Below are 18615 nucleotides of genomic sequence, written 5' to 3' on the forward strand. Positions count from 1 at the left end.
AAAATCTAAGAATCTTCAATCCTCCATCACATGTATCACTTTCAAGCTTGTTATTTAACATGCAATGGCATTAACACCACATTCACTTTGGCGAATTTCATTCCCATGACATAACAAGGATTTGAACCATGGGCTAACAAGAACATTAAGCTAGCAACTAAAAACATGCATGAACCTCAAACATACCTTAATCTTGATGCAAGTTTAGCCAACCTCTTCCTAATCCTCTTCCAAACCAAGTATGAAGCAAAACTCCTTCCTTAACCTTAGTATTTTCGGCCAACAAGAGAGTGAAAAGAGATGAACAAAATTTTTCTTTCTTCCTTTAGGACATTCGCCAAGCTATGGAGGAAGATGGACACTTTTTTTTTTCTCATCTACTAACATTAATTGTTTATTCCATACCCTTATTTTATTCTTTCCATCATAACCCATTTACCAAACATGTTTCATGACATGATTTTTGCCCATAAATCCTTGTCATGGCCGGCCACTAGCTATGGGGAAATTTGACATGCAAGTCCATTGTTTTGCATGCATCCTTTAATTAGTCATCACACATTTCCCTCATACTTTCAAAGTTTATTACTAGGTCCTTTCTAGTGAAATTCACATCTATAATTCTAAATCAAAGCATAAAAATATCACACATGAGTTAACACACATTATAGGCAATAAAATAAATATTAAATTATTTTTATGCCTTGGTTTTGTGGTCCCGAAACCACATTTCGACTAGGGTCGTTTTAAGGTCATCACAACTCTCCCCACTTTAGAAATTTTCGTCCCGAAAATCTTACCGTAAATAGGTTTGGATATTGCTCTTTCATAGAGTTCTCGGGTTCCCAAGTAGCTTCTTCTATCCGTGTTTGAGCCATAACACTTTCACTAGCGGAACCCTTTTGTTTCGCAACTCTTTCATTTCACGAGCTAGGATACGAATCGGTTCTTCTTCATATCTCATATCGGCTTGAATTTCAACCTCGATGGACTAATTACGTGCGACGGATCAGATCTATAGCGTCAAGCATTGAAACATGGAAGACGTTGTGAATCTTTTCAAGTTCGGGGTAAGATCAAACGATACATGGCCGGGCCAACTCGTTCGGAGATTTCGACGGCCCAATGAATCTCGGCTCAACTTGCCCTTACGGCCGAATCTGAGTATCTTTTCCACGGCGAAACTTTAAGAAACACTTTATCTCCCACGATACTCAATGTCCTTTCGTTTCAGATCCGCATACGATTTCGACGATCGGAGGCTATCTTGATTTTCACGGATTACTTTTACTTTACATTCAGCATCTTTAATCAAATCCACTCCAAAATTTTGTTCTCACCGAGCTCGGTCCAAAACAATGGTGTACGGCATTTACGCCCGTACAAAGCCTCGTAAAGCGCCATCTTAATACTTGATTGAAAACTATTGTTGTAGCGAATTCAATCAAAGGTAGGTACCGTTCCCACGAACCATCGAACTCGAGGATGCAACATCTCAACATATCCTCAAGTATCTGAATTATACGCTCGGATTGACCATCGGTTTGGGGGTGAAAGGCGGTGCTGAAATGCAACTTGGTGCCCAATGCTTCTTGTAATTTCTTCCAAAATCGCGAGGTGAACCTCGGATCTCTATCCGACACAACAGAAATCGGTACCCCGTGTAATCTCACAATCTGAGAAACGTACAATTCAGCTAGTTTATCCAATGAAAAATCCATACGCACAGGGATAAAGTGAGCCGACTTAGTCGATCTATCAATAATAACCCAAATTGCATCCTTCTTACTTGCGACAACGGCGGTCCGGACACAAAGTCCATTGTGACTCGATCCCATTTCCACTCGGGTATCGTGATCGGTGAAGTAACCACAAGGCACTTGATGCTCCGCTTTCACTTGTTGACATATTAAACATCTTGCAACAAAGTCGGAGATGTCTCGTTTCATACCATGCCACCAAAACCGACGTTTCAACTCATTGTACATCTTCGTACTCCCGGGTGGATTGCCATTCGCCACGATGAGCTTCGTTCGAATTATCGAAATAAGTTCAATTCTTTGGAACACACAAACGACTTCGAACCTCAAACAATCGTCATCATCAATTTGAAACTCCGATTCCTTGTTCGAACACACTCAAATTTCCCGTTTTGCGCAACTCCTCATCAACTTTCGAGCTTCACGAATTTGATGAGTCAACAATGGTTTGGTACATTAATTCGGCTACTAACACATTGTCGGGTAGGATAGACAAGTGTACATTCATCGTCAGTAAAACAAACAAAGATTTCCGCTTAAGGCATCCGCAACCACATTAGCCTTTCCGGGTGATAGTCAATGACCAGCTCATAATCCTTTAACACTCGAGCCAACGTCTTTGTCGCAGATTTAAGTCTCTTTGAGTCATCAAATATTTGAGACTTTTGTGATCCGAATACATGGCACTTCTCACCAAATAAGTAATGTCGCCATATCTTTAAGGCGAATACGATGGCGACCAATTCGAGATCATGGGTGGGATAATTTTTCTCATGTGGCTTTAGTTGTCTCGACGCGCAGGCCACAACTCGACCTTCTTGCATCAATACGCAACCTAACCCAAGTAGGGAGGCGTCACTATAGATGACAAACTCTTTGCCGATTCGGGCGTACTAGTCTTGGAGCTTCCACAAATGAGTTTTCAATTGGTCAAAACTTTTCGACACTTTTCCGTCCATTCAAACTTGACATCTTTACAAGCGGTTTACGTCATGGGTGTGGCTATCATCGAGAATCCTTTTACAAACCGTCGGTAGTAACCAAAGTCCCAAAAAGCTCGAACCTCGGTAATATTTCTTGGAGGTTTCAGCTAAGTATGGCTGAAATTTTGCTTGGGTCGACTCGAATACCCGATCGCAGATACCACGTGACCCAAGAAGCTAACCTCTTAACCGAACTCACACTTGCTGAACTTAGCATATAACTGCTTATCCCGTAAAATTTGCAACACTAATCTCAGGTGCTCCGCATGTTCGGTCTCATCTCTTGAATAGACCAAGATGTCGTCAATGAACACAACTACGAACCGATCCAAATATGATCTGAAGATCCGATTCATCAAATCCATAAATACCGTAGGGGCATTAGTGAGCCCAAACGGCATCACTAAGAACTCGTAGTGACCATATCTCGTTCTGAAGGCAGTTTTGGGTATGTCCGAATCTCGGATTCGCAACTGATAATAGCCCGATCTCAAATCTATTTTTGAGAACACTGAGGCTCCCTTCAGTTGATCGAACAAATCATCGATACGCGGTAACGGATACTTGTTCTTTATTGTCACTTTATTAAGCTGACGATAGTCGATGCACAACCTCATGGTTCCGTCCTTCTTTTTCACAAACAACACCGGTGCACCCCAAGGTGAAAAACTCAAGCGAGCAAAACCTCTATCCATCAACTCTTGCAACCGAGCTTTCAACTCCTTTAATTCCGTTGGTGCCATACGATATGGAGCTATCGAAATCGGTGTGGTCCTGGTACAAGCTCAATGCCAAACTCTATCTCCGAACAGTGGCAAACCCGCAATTCTTGGGAAAACGTCCGGTATTCACAAACCACCGCATGATTTGGGTTCTATTCTAACTCCTTATCATCAAGTACATACGCAAGGTATGCTTCACACCCTTTTCTTACATATTTCGGGCCAACATTGATGATATTACACCGGCAACCCCTTCAAGTTCGTAGACTCAACTCGGATCATCTCGTTGTTTGCATCTCAAATCAATAGTCTTGCTTTTGCAATTCACAACCGCATCATGCACGGTCAACCAATCCAACCCAAGAATAACATCAAATTCATCGAACGGCAAAAGCATCAAGTCCGCCGGAAAGCAGTACCTCGAATTACTAGGGGCATTTCTTACACACTTTGTCGACCAGCACATAACGACCCAAAGGATTTGACACCAATTACGAACTCGAGAGACTCAATAGGCAAAGTCTTCTTGGATGCTAAGGTTTCGCATATATAAGAATGAGTAGAACCGGGTCAATCAAAGCAATCACATTAGTATCAAAGAGAGTGAAAGTACCGTAATAACATCTGGCGAGGAGGCATCCTCGCGTCTTGGCGTATAGCATAAGTCCTAGCTGGGCGCGAGCCTCGGATCTGGTCGCAGATCTCTAGATCCTCTCGACCACCACTAGCCTTGCCCGTATTTCCGGATGGTCTACCTCGAGCGGTGGTAGTACCGGTTTCCCACTCCGATCTACATTCTGCTCGACAACCTCGGGCAATCTTTAATGAAGTGGTCAACTGATCCACACTTGTAACAGAGCGGTCACGGAATCTACAGACTTCAAAATGCCATTTGCCACAATCATCGCACTCCGTCCTCTCTCGTCGATCATTCCCACTCATGGCGATCGAAGTGATTCGTGGTCACAGGGGTCGATCGCGATCTCGTCTAGAAAAGCCCGAAGTGTCTCTAGATCGGCCTAAGCCATCTCTAAGTTTCTTTGATGATTGTTGGAAGGGCTTCCCGAATACCTCTTCTGAAACTCCCTTGCTCCCGCTTCGCTTTCCTTTTCTCCATACTAAGCTCCTCGGCTTTGCACGCTCGCTCGACGAGAGTCACAAACTCTCGGATTTCCAAAATGCCAACATACAACTTTATCTCATCATTCAGTCCATCTTCGAAGCGTTTACACATCACAGCTTCTGAAGAAATGCATTCTCGCTCATCGCTAAGCCTCACGAATTTTCGTTCATAGTCGGTAACCGACATGGAACCTTGTTTAAGTTCGAGAAATTCCTTTCGTTTTTGGTCCATAAATCTCGACCGATATACTTTTTCCAAACTCGGTTTGGAAGAACTCCCAAGTTACTTGTTCGCGGGCACAACAAAGTCGAGTACTCCACCAATAGTAGGCGTAATCACGTAGCAAGGAGATGGTACACTTTAGGCATTCATCGGGTGTACAAGATAGCTCATCGAGTACGGATCGTGTTGTCCAACCAAAATTCGACTTGCTCGGCATCATCACTATCCGTAGCTTTAAATTCAGTAGCCCCATGTTTTCGGATTCTATCAACTGGGGCTTATTCGACCTTATTTGGTCAATTACCGGAGGCATTGTAGGTGCGGGGTTGTGTTTGTTGGGAATGGAGGTTGTGGAACAGTAGTATTAGTTCGAATGTATTGGTTGAACCAATCATTCATCACGCTATAAAAGGCTTGTCTAGCCCGTCATTCGGATTGCTAGCAACAGGTTGAGAGTCCGCGGCGCTGTCCCTTGTCGCGGGAGCAAGCGCCACACTCTCCACATCATCAGCTATCGCTTCGGTTGGGATCGGGATCCATTACTATAAATAAACACAAGTTCAAACGTCGAAATCACCACACTATCATATAATCACATAAAATGGCATGTATAGCTAGACCCCAAACGCATTACGGTAGTCCTAGAATCGACTAAACCGTAGCTCTGATACCAATAAAATTGTAACACCCGAACCCGAGACCGTCGCGAGTCGAACGCGAGGTGTTAACGACTTCAACCCACTTATTGACAATTTTCAGACAAGCTGCCAATCTGAGTACTAGTCGCTCCAAAATTCATAACTTGAGTTTTACAACTCGAAAATCAGTTCCGTAAATTTTTCCTGAAACTAGACTCATATGTCCATCTACATATTTTTTCTAGAATTTTGGTCGAGCCAATTAGTACAGTTTATTAGTTAAAGTCTCGCCTGTTGTAGGGATCGACTACACTGACCTTTGTGCGTTACGAATTGGATATCTCCTGTACAGGGCTTCAATACTAATGCCGTTTGTTTCTATAGAAACTAGACTCAGAGAGGAATCTACACATATATGGAGTGACTCCTAATTATCTCTGGTTAATTTACAATGATTTTCCAAAGTTGGAACAGGGGATCCAGAAACCGTTCTGGCCCTATTTCACAAGAACTTTAAAATCTGTTAACTTATAACTCATATGACCATTTCGTTTCTTCCATATGAAAGTAGATTCATCAAGGTACACTTACATAATTTATTTGCTATTTAATACCATTCCTACTATTTTTAGTGATTTTTCACATCCACGTCACTGCTGCTGTCAGCATCTGCCTTTAGTAGGCTTTACCTATTTCATACTTTCCATGATTCAATTGGCTCTTTTTACATACATAGCACAAAGCGTGATCATGATTAACCATTCCAATGGCTAATCGTTTCAAAATAATTCCATACCTCATAAGGGTCAACATACAAACGATTATAGTTCTATGCTAAAACGTATATAAGCCATTTTCGCATGGCTATCCAAGTTTACACAAACCGGAAGGTACATGACCTTCAACAAAGGATGGTCCTATACATGCCATTTCAAAGTTCAACCAAAATTTGTACCAAAATGGGGCTTCGATAGTGTGGATGACTTGACTTCTTTGATCCCGAATCCGACAGCTAACGAGCGAAACCTATAAAACAGAGAGCCAAAACAGCGGGTAAGCATTTTAATGCTTAGTAAGTCTCAAGCAATGAAATCAGCTTTGACTAAGGTATTTTATTCACATGGCTAATTAAACCACTTTACTAATTCACATTCCCATACTCATACTTATTTCACATCACTGACCCTTATGTTCATACACAAAAGAACAACTTAGCCCAAGGCCGGTAGCTCGTTTATCAACTTAGCGATACTTACTTGTAAGAATTCAATTAGTACAAGCACATACAAACATACCTCATTGCTGGAATTTTCACAAGTGTATAAGCTGAAATTTTCACAGCAAGATTGCTCACTTCGAATCACATACTTTCGGATTTAACCGGATATAGCGACTCATACGATTGCCTTGGTCATAACCGGTTTGGTGACTTGCACAAAGGCCTTGGTCTTAGCCCGGATATATCAACTCGCACGAATGCCTTCGGGTCTTAGCCCGGATATATCAACTCGCACGAATGCCTTCGGGTCTTAGCCCGGATATATCAACTCGCACGAATGCCTTCGGGTCTTAGCCCGGATATATTTCCAATGTTCACTTACATATATATCAATATTCAAGACACGTCCATAGTTCATTTTCGTTACTAAAGCTCTAACACAAAATATCTATCAACCTTTACTATTTCGGCTCAATGGCCACACAAACAAGGAGCATAATTTTGATATAATTCAAGTAGGGTCATCACTCGAAGACTTACCTTGGATGTTGTCGAGCGATTTACGGCTATTCAACTACTTTTTCCTTCCCTTTATCGGATTTAGCTCCCTTTGCTCTTGAGCTAATTTACACAAATTTAACTTATTAAAATCTCATCATGATAGCTTATGGCGAATATGACAAGGAGTGTAAATGGTCATATGGCCATCCTTTAGCTCAAATACACAATGGTCATGCACATTTTACATCACAACAAGCAATTCAATACATTCAAACATCAACGTGAAGTTCAAAGTACTTGGCCCTTATATACATTAGGCATCAAAGTTGTATATGTACGAAATCATAAATCGAACTCAACACATTAGTTAATATTCCTCTTAGCCAATTTTCTAAGCCAAGAATAGGCATCAATATGCTTGCCTCAAACCGAATGCATGCACACTAATTACCCCTCATGTGGCGAATATACACTTAATACCACACAAAAAAAAAAAAACAGCATACATTTTACTACTAACACATTACATATCGTAATTCATTGCACATCTCTTATTTACTTCATAATCAACACATCATCACAAGCAAATATACACTTTGAATTAGTATATATGTCATACCAATCCATCATGTGCAAACATATATTCATGTAGGTGCAAGGGCGAATTCTCAAGTGGCTTATATCCAAATATATACACATTTCCAAAGCTTAAATCTTACTTACCATGCAACATGCATGAATTATACTTATGGATATATCATGGCGAATACCACAACACCACACCATTTCAATTTGGTCATGGTGAAACAAAGAACTTAGTATCTCATTCAAAAAAATGCTAAAAGAAAATCTAAGAATCTTCAATCCTCCATCACATGTATCACTTTCAAGCTTGTTATTTAACATGCAATGGCATTAACACCACATTCACTTTGGCGAATTTCATTCCCATGACATAACAAGGATTTGAACCATGGGCTAACAAGAACATTAAGCTAGCAACTAAAAACATGCATGAACCTCAAACATACCTTAATCTTGATGCAAGTTTAGCCAACCTCTTCCTAATCCTCTTCCAAACCAAGTATGAAGCAAAACTCCTTCCTTAACCTTAGTATTTTCGCCAACAAGAGAGTGAAAAGAGATGAACAAAATTTTTCTTTCTTCCTTTAGGACATTCGCCAAGCTATGGAGGAAGATGGACACTTTTTTTTTTCTCATCTACTAACATTAATTGTTTATTCCATACCCTTATTTTATTCTTTCCATCATAACCCATTTACCAAACATGTTTCATGACATGATTTTTGCCCATAAATCCTTGTCATGGCGGCCACTAGCTATGGGGAAATTTGACATGCAAGTCCATTGTTTTGCATGCATCCTTTAATTAGTCATCACACATTTCCCTCATACTTTCAAAGTTTATTACTAGGTCCTTTCTAGTGAAATTCACATCTATAATTCTAAATCAAAGCATAAAAATATCACACATGAGTTAACACACATTATAGGCAATAAAATAAATATTAAATTATTTTTATGCCTTGGTTTTGTGGTCCCGAAACCACATTTCGACTAGGGTCGTTTTAAAGGTCATCACACTTGTTGAGCGAGCTTGTAAAGTCAAGAGCTTAGAAAGGAGAAACAAAAGCTGATGTGGGAACCGGAGAATTCGAAGAGGTCCTCGGAAAGTCTCTTCAACAAGCATCGAAGAGATTTCGAGATGATGTGAGCCGGTCTAGAGGCGCTCGGGCTTTTCTAGACGAGGACGCGATCGACCCCGTGACCACACGAGTCACTTGATTGCCGATGGTGGAAATGATCGCCGAGAGAGGCGGAGTGTCTACATTGTGGCAAATGGCATTCGGGAGTTGTTGGTTCCGTGATCGCTCATGCTATAAGTGCGGATCGGCCGACCACTTTATGAAGGATTGCCCGAGGATGCTTGAACAAAATGTAAGTCAAAGTGGAAACCCGGGTGCTACCACTGCTCGAGGTATGCCACCTAGAAATGTGGGCAATGTTAGTGGCGGTCAGAGAGGATCTAGAGATGCTACCATTAGATCCGAGGCTTGGGCTCCTGCTAGGACTTATGCCATACGCGCACGCGAGGATGCTGCCTCTCCAGATGTCATTACCGGTACTTTCACTCTTTTCAATACTAATGTGATTGCTTTGATTGACCCTGGTTCTACTCATTCTTATATATGTGAAACCTTAGCATCCAGTAAGACTTTGCCTATTGAGTCTACTGAGTTTGTAATTCGGGTGTCAAACCCCTTGGGTCATTACGTGCTTGTAACAAAGTGTGCAAGAAAAGTCCCCTAGTGTTCCAAGGTTCTTGTTTTCCGGCGGACTTGATGCTTTTGCCGTTCGATGAATTCGACGTTATTCTTGGTTTGGATTGGTTGACCATGCACGATGCGGTTGTAAATTGCAAAAGCAAGACTATCGATTTGAGGTGCTTGAATAACGAGATAATTCGGGTTGAGTCTACGGACTTAAAGGGTTGCCACCGTAATATTAGCAATGTTGGCGGAAATATGTAAGAAAAGGGTGCGGCGTACCTTGCGTATGTGCTCGATGACAAGGAATCGAAAAGAAACCCAAATCATGCTCGTGGTTTGTGAATACCGGATGTTTTCCACGAAGAATTGCGGGTTTACCACCTATTTGGGAAATAGAATTTGGCATCAAATTGGTACTGGTACCACTCCAATTTCGATAGCTCCGTATCGTATGGCGCCAACGAATTAAAGGAGTTGAAAGCTCGATTGCAAGAATTGGTGGATAGAGGTTTTGCTCGCTTGAGTTTTTCGCCTTGGGTGCGCCGGTGTTGTTTGTGAAAAAAGGATGGAACCATGCGGTTGTGCATCGACTATCGTCGACTTAATAAAGCGACGATAAAGAACAAATATCCGTTACCACGTATCGATGACTTGTTCGATCAACTGAAGGAGCCTCGGTGTTCTCGAAAATAGATTTGAGATCGGGCTATTATCAATTGCGAATCGAGATTCCGGCGTGCCCAAGACGCCTTGAGCGAGATATGGTTACTATGAGTTCCTAGTGATGCCGTTTGGGCTTACTAATGCCCTGCGGTATTTATGGATTTAATGAATCGGATCTTGAGACCATATTTGGATCAATTCGTAGTCGTGTTCATTGATGACATCTTGGTCTATTCAAGAAATGAGACCGAACATCTGAACACCGAGGTTAGTCTTTGCAAATTTTACGGGATAAGCAATTATATGCTAAGTTCAACAAGTGTGACTTACGGTTAAGAGAGGTTAGCTTCTTTGGTCATGTGGTATCTGCATCGGTATTCGAGTCGACCGAAAAAATTTCAGCCATACTTAATTGGAAGCCTCAGAAATATTACGAGGTTCGAGCTTTTTGGGGCTTGCGGTTATTACCGACGATTTGTAAAGGTTTCTCAACGATAGCCACGCCGATGACGAGGCTACTCCAAAAGGATGTTAAGTTGAATGGACGGAGAAATGTCAGAAAAGTTTCGATCAACTAAAAACTTATTTGACTGAAGCCCCAATTCTAGTGCAACCCGAATCCGGCAAAGAGTTTGTCATCTATAGTGACGCCTCCCTACTTGGGTTAGGTTGTGTATTGATGCAAGAAGGTCGAGTTGTGGCCTATCGTCGAGGCAATTAAAGCCACACGAAAAGTTATCCGACCCATGATCTCGAATTAGCTGCCATCGTATTCGCCTTAAAGATTTGGCGACATTACTTATTTGGTGAGAAGTGCCATGTGTACTCGGATCACAAAAGTCTCAAATATTTGATGACCCAAAGAGACTTAAATCTGCGACAAAGACGTTGGCTCGAATTGTTAAAGGATTATGAGTGGTCATTGACTATCACCCGAAAGGCGAATGTGGTTGCGGATGCCTTGAGTCGTAAATCGTTATTCACTCTGACGATGAATGTGCACTTATGCATTCGATCCGACGGTGTGTTAGTGGCTGAATTGAAAGCCAAACCATTATTGACACATCAAATTCGAGAAGCTCGAAAAGTCGACGACGAGTTGGTCGCAAAACGGGTGAGTGTGTTCGAACAAGGACTCGGAGTTTCAAATCGATGATGATGATTGTTTGAGGTTCAAAAGTCGTCGTGTGTTCCAAAGAATTGAACTCATTTCGATAATTCTGAATGAAGCCCATTGTAGCGAATAGCAATCCACCCGGAGTACGAAGATGTACAACGATTTGAAACGTCGGTTTTGGTGGCATGGTATGAAACGAGACATCTCCGACTTTGTTTGAGATGTTTAATATGTCAACAAGTGAAAGCGGAACATCAAGTGCCTTGAGGATTACTTGACCAATCACGATACCCGAGTGGAAATGGGATCGAGTCACAATGGACTTTGTATCCGGACCGCCATTGTCGTGAGTAAGAAGGATGCGGTTTGGGTCGTGGTAGATAGATTGACTAAGTCGGCTCACTTTGTCCCGTCGTCACGGATTTTTCAATGGACAAATTAGCCGAATTGTACGTTCTCGATTGTGAGATTACACGGGTGCCTATTTCCATCGTGTCGGATAGAGATCCGAGATTTACCTCGCGATTCGGAAAAAGTTGCAAGAAGCTTTGGGTACCAAGTTGCATTTCAAGACCGCCTTTCACCCCCAAACCGATGGTCAATCCGGCGAATAATTCGAGATACTTGAGGATATGTTGAGATGTTGCGTCCTCGAGTTTAGTGGTTCATGGGAACGGTATTTGCCGTTGATTGAATTCGCTTACAACAACGACTTTCAATCAAGTATTAAGATGGCACCCTCGAGGCTTTGTACGGTCGTAAATGTCGTACACCATTGTTTTGGTGAGCTCGGTGAAAGCAAGATTTTCGGTGGATTTGATTAGAGATGCTGAGCAGAAAGTGAAAGTAATCCGTGAAAGTCGAAGATAGCCTCCGATCGTCGGAAGTCGTGCGTGGATCTGGCGTAAGGATATCGAGTATCGGTGGGTGATAAAGTGTTTCTCAAGGTATCGCCTTGGAAAAAGATACTCGATTTGGCCGTAAGGGCAAGTTGAGCCCGAGGTTCATTGGGCCATATGAGATATCCGGCGAGTCGGTCCCAGTGGCATATCATTTGATTTTGCCCCGAACTCGAAAAGGTTCACGATGTCTTTCATGTTTCAATGCTTGACGCTATAGATCGATCCATCGCACGTGATTAGTCCATCGAAGTTGAAATTCAAGCCAATATGAGTTATGAGGAAGAACCGATTCGTATCCTATCACGGAAGTGAAAGAGTTATGAAACAAGTGGGTTCCGCTAGTGAAGGTGTTATGGCTCAAGCATGGGATAGAAGAAGCTACTTGGGAAACCGAGAACTCTATGAAAGAGCGATACCCAACCCTATTTACCGGTAAGATTTTCGGGGACGAAAATTTCTTAAGTGGGGGAGAGTTGTGACAGCCCAAAATTGACCCTAGTCGGAATGTGGTTTTGGGACCACAAAACCGAGGCATAAAAATAATTTGAAATTTATTTTGATGCCTATAATATGTGTATGCTCATGTATGACATTTTTTGATGATTGATTTAGTGTTATTAAGGTGAATTTCACTAGAAAGGACTTAGTAGTGAACTTTGAAAGTATGATAGGGAAATGTGTGATGACTAATTAAAGCATGCATGCAAAACAATGGACTTGCATGTCAAATTCCCTTTTATAGGTGGTGGCGGCCATGACCAAGAAATATGGGCTAAACATGTCATGAAACATGTTTTGTTGGGCATTAGGGAGAAATAATAAACAAATAAGCATGGGTAAGAAAAGAATGAAAAAAAAATGTGTGTGTGAGTGTGGTATCTCCCCATTGCCGTGAGTTGTAAAGGAAGAAAGAAAAAATTTGTTCATCCTTTCTTTGAGCCAAAACTAAGGGGAAGAAGAGATTTTTGCTTCATTTTATTTGTTTAGAAGAGATCTAGAAGGAGATTTGGCTAAACTTGCACCAAGATTAAGGTATGTATGAGGTTGTGTCATGAGATTCATGCATGTTTTAGTTGCCAACTTGATGTTCATGTTAGCCATGGTTCAAATCCTTGTTATGCCATGGAAGTGGTATTTGGTCAAAGTTGATATTGTGATAAAGCCATTGCATGCTAAGTGTGAAGCTTGATGATGATGCATGCAATGATGGATTGTCTACTCTTGAAATTTCTTTGTAGCCATCTTGAGTAAGACATTGAGTTTTCTTTTGTTTAACCATGATTGAAGTTGAAAGGGCATGATTGTGATGTATTCGCCATGATGCATTCATGTGCATGGTTCATGCTTCTTGCATGTTAGTTAAAATTTGTGTTTTGGATGGCTAGGGACACCTTGAAATTGACCATGCACATATATGTATATATATGTTTGCACATGATGTTTTGGTTATGAAGTAAATGATGAATATGTTTGTTTAAAGAAGAAAATGTTGAAGAGTGCTTGTGAAATTGCAAGTACATTCGGCCTAGTACACATATGATGTGGAAATCTTGGAATTTATTATTGAATTGGTGCAAGTATGACTAAGTATATTCGCCTTAGGTAGCCTATTGATGGCCTTAGCTTTTCCTTGATGCTTGAATGAATTGTATTGAATTGCTTGATGTAGTATAAAATGTGCATGACCATTGTGTATTCAAGCTAAAGGGTGGCCATATGACCATTTACACTCCTTGTCATATTCGCCATAAGCTAGCATAATGAGGTTTTAATAAATTGAATTTGTTTGAATTAGCTCAAGAGCTTAGAGGGCCACAATTGGACAAGGGGAAGGAAAAAGTGATCGAATAGCCGTAAAAGCCGTTCGACAACATCCGAGGTAAGTCCTCAAGAAGTGACCCTACTTGAATTATGTGAAATGAAATATGGATGTGTAATGATTATTGATTTATGTGTGTATGAGTATTTGAATGATACCCGGGCTAAGTCCCGGAGGCGATTATGCTAGTGATTACATTTGTGTTTGAGCCTTAGTAACGAAAATGAAACATGAATGTCTAATGATTATTGATGTATGTGTGCATGAGCAATGGAATGATATCCGGGCTAAGTCCCGACGACATTTATGCTGGAAATTATATCCGAGTTAAGACCCGAAGGCAATTGTGCTAGTGGCTACATCCGGGCTAAGACCCGAAGGCATTCGTGCGAGTCGTTCTATCCGGGCTAAGACCCGAAGGCATTCGTGCACGTGGTTATATCCGGTTGTATTCCGAAGAAGCTTGGGCTGGAGGTGAGTGTTGGTTGCTGTAATGAATTAAATTGGTACGCTCGAAAAGCCCAAAGAATAAGGTATGTTTATATGTGCATTGGAAAGTCGACATGTTTGAGCAACATTAACTCGATCGACTAACAATTTCAGCTATTGAATTGGTTGATACCTTGTGAAAGTATATAATGATGAAGTGTGAAGTAAGAATGATTATGTGAATGTGTATTAATGAAATGATGCATTTGGCCATGTGAATGTATTGCTTTAATTAAAGCTGATTTTATTCCTTGAGACTTACTAAGCATAAAAATGCTTACCCGTTGCTTTGGCTCTCTGTTTTATAGATTGTGCTCGATAGCAATCGGATTCGGGATCATTAAAGTCGAAGTCATCCACACTATCAAAGCCTCCATTTTGGTATAAATTTTGGTTGAACTTTGAAATGGCATGTATAGGACTACCCTTGCTGGTTTAAATATGTTGTGATGTATATGTATACGGCCATGCGAAAATGGCTCGTAAAAGTGAAGTACTGAACTTAGACTATTTGCGGTTTGTATATATATATATATGGTGTCATGATGTGATTATGGATTGGAAATGGGAATGTTGGTCACATGATCAGCCATTGGTATGGTTAAAATGATCATATGTGAACCTATGTATGGCAAGACTAGTTGGTTCATGGAGACTACAAACTAGGTAAGACCTACCTTAAAACAGATGCTGCCAGCTGCAGTGACGTGAATGTGAAAAATCACCAAAATTTGTAGGAATGGTATTAAATAGTGAATAAGCTATGTAAATGAACCTTGATGAGTCTATTTTCATATGGAAGAAACGAAACGGTCATAGGAGTTACATGTTAAGAGATATTAAAGCTATTGTGAGACAGGGCCAGAACGGTTTCTGGGTCCCCTATTGTAACTTTAAAAATTTACTATAAATTATCCAGAAAGAATTAGGAGTCGCGCCTTATATGTACAGATTCCATTTTGAGTCTAGTTTCATTAGAAACAAACGGCACCAGTATTAAAGCCCTGTGCAGAGAGATATTCAAGTTGTAACGCGCGAAGGTCAGAGCAGTCAATCCCTGTAACATGGGTGACTTTAACTAATAAACTGTACCAATTGGCCCGACCAAAATTCTAGAAATAAGTCCATGGATGGATATATGAGTCTAATTCAGGAAAATTTACTGAAACCAGTTTCCGAGTTTTGAAACTCGAGATATGATTTTTAAGGCGACGGTGACGCAGCTTTTCCACTGACCGAAATGTCAAATTGGTGGGCAAAATATGTGGACTTGGCTTGTTAACCCCTCATGTCTGACACCGGCAATGGTCTCGGGTTCGGGGTGTTACATTTTTGGATGATTCCTCCATGGAAAATTAGAAAAAGGCTAAGGACTAAATTGGAAATCAAAATTATTAACGATGATAAATTAATTAAATAGAAATTAAAATCATTTTTATCATCTTCTTCCCCAAAAAAATACATGGAAACCCTAGGAGAGAGAGAAGAAGCTTTCATGGCCAAATTGGGTAAGTTTCCTTGGTTCGTTTTTAGTAATTTTGATATTTTTGAAATCGGGATAGCTTAATCTATCTATTTGGGGGATCAATTTGAGAAGTTACCAAAGTATGGAAAATAGGTCATGGATGTATTTGTTGAAAATTAGAAATTTATGGTAGACAATGAAAGGTTTTTGATAGATACACAACTTTTACAAAGTGATTTTTGATAAAAATAAACAAAGTGATTTTTGATGAAAACATAATTTAGGGACTAAAATGTAAAGTTGTGAAATTGAAGAAAAATGCTGAATTTTTATGAATACATGTGCTATAAATTTTGTAATGGGAGTTTGGTTAGGCTTGGAATAGAGAGTAAATTGCACAAATTTTATTTTCCGAGCCTAGGGACAAAATGGGAATTTATGGAAAAGCTAGGGGCAAAATGGTAAATTTTCCTAGGATGTAAATAGAGTCTAAATGAGTATGAAATATGGGAAATTGAAGTAAAATTTACTCGTATAGATTCAGATAGACCAAATTCAGAGCTAGAATAAGGAAAGAGGAAAATGTCGGATTAGTAGATTTTACGTACACGAACATTGTCGGGGTAAGTTCATGTAACTAAATTGTGTTTATTTACATGCTTGCATTGATTGTGTTTATGTAAATTAAAAAAATTTCATAAATATGTGAAATGATTACATATCTGATCAAGCCCGATAAATAAAAATGTTTAAATTAAATGATAATGTCCGATAGATGATAAAAGATAAACGATGAGAATGTTACTTATATGCTTGGAATGAATGTGGAATGTGTTTATTTGAATTATATGAATGTTGTGGATGTATGAAATAATCACATGCCCGATAATGCTTGAGAAAAATGTTTAAATCCCGATTGAATAAAATGGAAATTCGATGGATAAGTGATTTCCCGAAATGAATAAGGTCCTTTACTTGTTGCTGAGGGGATTTAGCTCTGACGAGTAATCCTATTGACCTCATTACAGAAAGGATTTATCCTAGACGAGTAATACATGTTTTGGAAAGCATATGTGCATGGAAACTTGATTGTTGTTGAGCCCATATACATTTGTAATGTTATTATGGATTATATGACTAACAAGGGAAATGAGGATATATATATAGGGCTTTAGGGAAAATTGATTGATAGTGCCTTACATAATTACCTAAAAATAGAATGAACGGAGTTAAGTACCATGTTATACGAACTTACTAAGCATTTTATGCTTACTTAGTTTTATTTCCCTATTTTATAATAAATCAAAAGCTCGTTAGATTGGAAGCTTGGCGAAGATGACTCACACTATCCATCGGCCCATGTCGGCACAATATGGTAAATCAGTTATGGCTGTAACGGCATGTATAGGATATATTGGCCATATTGGCATGTAAATGTAAATGATGTTTTGTAATCTAGCCATTGGAATAGCTAGTAATGGTTTGTTTTAATATTTTTGTAATGTCAAACTATGGTAGCTACATATATGTTAAGTAGTTGATCAAACTATGTCTAACTTGAGGACTTAACTAAGGTAAGATTATAGACATGCATGCATGAAATGAAATGCCATGATGTGATGGAATTTGCTTGACTTGAATGCTTGAAATGGTTGGTATTTGGATGTATGATTCAAGTTCAGGTCATGGGTGTGATTTTGGGTGAGAAATGAACCTAGGAATGGCTTTATTTTGTCCACAGAGGCAGACACACGGGCATGTGTCTAGACCGTGTGTGACACATGGTCGGGTACATGGGTGTGTAATTAGGCTGTGTGTCCCCTGCACCTTAAATTCGAGAAACAGAATGCTCAAAATTGAGTACACGGGCAGAGACACGGGCATGCATCTCAGGCGTGTGTGCTACACAGCCTAGAACACGGGCATGTGTCTTGGTCGTGTGAAACCTGTACCTAATTTTGAAAGAATTTAATTAACCACACAGCCTAGCACACTGGTGTGTGGCATGGCTGTGTGTGCAAGTTAGAGAGTTACACAGGGTCGAATACGGCCTATAGCACAAGCGTGTCCCAAGGTCACATGGGCGTGTCCCTTGGACCAAACGGGCGTGTGAGCCTTGTACCTTGGAAAATTTTTGTAATTTGCCAAAAAATTCTTAGAAGTCCCGATTAAGTCCTGACTCGACTCTAATGCTTGTATTAAGCCTCGAGGGTACAATTAAGGGACGTTTTAAATTATCTCAATTAATGAATAGCAATTTACATAAATTATTTGTAAAATGTTTTGAAAGTTTCGGTAATACTCCTAAACCCTGTTTCGACGACGGACATGGGTTAGAGGTGTTACACATGTGGCCATTAAGAAGGCCACATGGGCTGGTCACACGGGCATGTGGTTGGCCGTATGACCCAAGTTAAGGAGTTAAACAGGGTCGAACACAGGCTGGGACACTGCCATGTGATCCATTTCGAATGTCCACACAGCCGGACCACACGGGCGTGTGTCCCCTATATTTTGTACAATTTTATAAGTTTTCCAAACCCTCGTAGGCTCGTATTGGGGACAATGTGATTGATTATGAATTAATTGTATTTGAAATTGAAATTTGTATGAGAAATGTAAGTTTATTTGTGTTATAAGCCTAGTAATGCTTCGTAACCCTATTCTGGTGTTGAATATAGGTGAGGGGTGTTACAATGAC

The sequence above is a fragment of the Gossypium arboreum genome, chromosome 5 (assembly GCF_025698485.1).
Source record: "Gossypium arboreum isolate Shixiya-1 chromosome 5, ASM2569848v2, whole genome shotgun sequence".
Taxonomy (NCBI): domain Eukaryota; kingdom Viridiplantae; phylum Streptophyta; class Magnoliopsida; order Malvales; family Malvaceae; genus Gossypium; species Gossypium arboreum.